Source organism: Cavia porcellus, unplaced genomic scaffold (genome assembly GCF_034190915.1).
Source record: "Cavia porcellus strain 051 isolate PalLab524CR breed Dunkin Hartley unplaced genomic scaffold, mCavPor4.1 scaffold_1, whole genome shotgun sequence".
NCBI classification, from domain to species: domain Eukaryota; kingdom Metazoa; phylum Chordata; class Mammalia; order Rodentia; family Caviidae; genus Cavia; species Cavia porcellus.
The window spans coordinates 77885861-77888268 of NW_026947484.1; the positions used below are offsets into that span (position 1 = coordinate 77885861).

The 2408-nt window shown below is 40.4% G+C and overlaps 1 pseudogene; it reads left to right on the top strand.

Moving 5' to 3' along the window:
* The first annotated feature begins 1435 nt into the window (after window positions 1–1435).
* On the top strand, window positions 1436–1563 carry LOC111757532 (small nucleolar RNA SNORA2/SNORA34 family; annotated as a pseudogene).
* Window positions 1564–2408: the final 845 nt, after the last annotated feature.

Genomic DNA, 2408 nt, shown 5'->3' on the forward strand with positions numbered 1-2408 from the left:
AGTATGGAAAGATGATTAGATTTTACAGGGTAATGGGATACGCACCAAAAAAGACACGAACAAGCTAACTTCTGAATGTGCCAGGTGTACAGTCCCTGTAGGACACGAGATGAAACTATTTACAAAAAAGTCGGGGACATGGAACAAAACCTTGGGATAGAAAATTAGATGCAAAAGACTGGCAAGGCCGAGATTCCTTCAAGGTGAATAAAGTGGGAAAAGAAGACATTGATTTTTAAGGGGCTGGTAAAGGGGGACTAGAAACCCACTATGACAATGCAGATGGACTCCAGAAGGAGGTAAGCAAGGAGAGACAGAAGTCACAAAAGCCAAAGCCAGAGACCCAAAAGTGGAAGAATGGTCAGAATAATATCATGTATGCAGGTACAACCAGGTAGAAATGGGTCAAAGAGTAAACACATAACATAAAATCATAGATAACAAATTGAGGCCATACTTTTTAAAGATAGTTATCAAAGGAAGAAGCAGGAGAGTCATTTAAGGATTTTTACTTGCTCTTTACTTTTTCAAAAAGAAAAAGGATGAACATATTATTCTAATGAGAAATAACTAAGAGAGAATTGAAGTTTAAAAATTTTTTTTTAAAGATATGGTCAAATCCAATATCCTGAGGAGGCAGGGACGAATAATACCCAAAGCTCAGAGGATGGCATTGCCTACGATGGGACGTGTCTTTTGCTAGAGATGAGGACAAGGAAAGAGCAGACATCAGAAAGAGTGGGCTTATGGGGGAGTCAGAAGGGGTCCAAAATGAAAAGCCATTGCTGATTACTGCTAGTCCCTAAGTTACAAGCAAGGTCATCCCAAAGAGAGAAGATGAAAAGTTTTGGAGTGTGGCACAAGTTTGGAATAGTAGCTGAGGGAGATGGGAGAAGCACATGTAATAGGACTGCTGAGTAACATTAAAGGCACAACTGAGATTAGATTCACTCCAGATTTATGGGCCCCATTCTATACGGTTGTGATTTTTCTTTTTCCTCCAGCAGAGCAATGCTCAAGTAATGTTTACAGCTAAGGAGGCTCCATAGAGGATAGCCTGAAGGACATGAAGTCCATTCATCTCTTCAGATAGTTTAGATTACGTCTCAAGATCAAGGTAACCATCCAAACTAAATACTTGACTCATACTGTTTTGGCTCTTTTTACTATTACTCACTTTTGCTGTACTGCATTTTGGCACTGGACCTTGGCTTGTACAGAGGAACCCAACAGGAAACAGCCACGGGACTCTCAACATTGTTAGCGCTGTGGATAATGGTAAGAGAGGAATTAACCTCTCTACCAAGGAGACAAAGAACCATTTCCTTTGGCTCCAAATGCCAGGAGACAATTAGTTTTTCATGAGCAATGCCAGTGAGTCTGTGTTTACATGGTACAGAGCTAGGGATGGTAAAAAGCCTGGACTTGAAAGCAGAAGACAAGGCCGGCAGCTTCCTGACGCTGTTGGTTTCAAGCAGGAGCCTAAAAAGATGTCTTTCTATGGTCTGTTGGCCATTCAGAACTTGGGCAGTGAAATGGTCAATTCATTAGAAAGTAACAGCTTGAAGCAACCCCTGGAGCACCAAGAAACCAAGCAACCCCTCCCCCCTGGTGAGTGGCTGTGAGCGTGGCAGGCTCTGGTGGCCCAGGACAGGAGCCACTGGCATTTACTGGGATCCACACCATGCTGGGACCTGGAGCACTGGGAAACCAAGCAACCCCTCCCCCCTGCCTATTTTGTTTTGTTGAACTTCAATATACATGAAAGTATGGACAGCTAATTTGAAGAGAATGAGAGACTCTACGAGAGCCATAAGTGACTTCCCTATTGTCTGGTTTTGAAGATCTACAACACCTTCCTCATTCTGTTTGGATCAGTTTTATACTCTTTTTTTTTTTGTATGCATTCTCTGTATGTGACGATATGTACAATTATTTGGAAGAAAAGAAGAGACAATATGATAGATAGTGACGATCTCAGGTCATCTAGCTTTAAAATTTGTATCTCTTACATTGCTTTCTTATGTCTTATTTTGTTCTGTTTTGTTGTGTTCAGTTTTACCCCTTTTAAAATAAAAAAAAAAATGCTGTCAAAAAAAAACCAAAAAAAAAGAAAGAAAGCAGAAGGCATTGAGTTCAAATCCAGCATTTGTTACCTTACAGGTGATTGACTTGGAGCCTGTTAGCATCTGTGCCTCAGTTTCCTTTTCTATATGGTGACACAAATAATACTATCTTATTCATTGTGCTTCAGTAAGAATTCAGTGAGAATCATAAAATTGTTTAGCACTGTGTCTGGACAATCATAAACCCTCATTACATTTTAGATATTGGTTTTTGTTGTTGTTTTGTTTCTTTTTGCACTAGGGACTGAACTCACAATCTTCCACTTGCCAGGCAGTCACTGT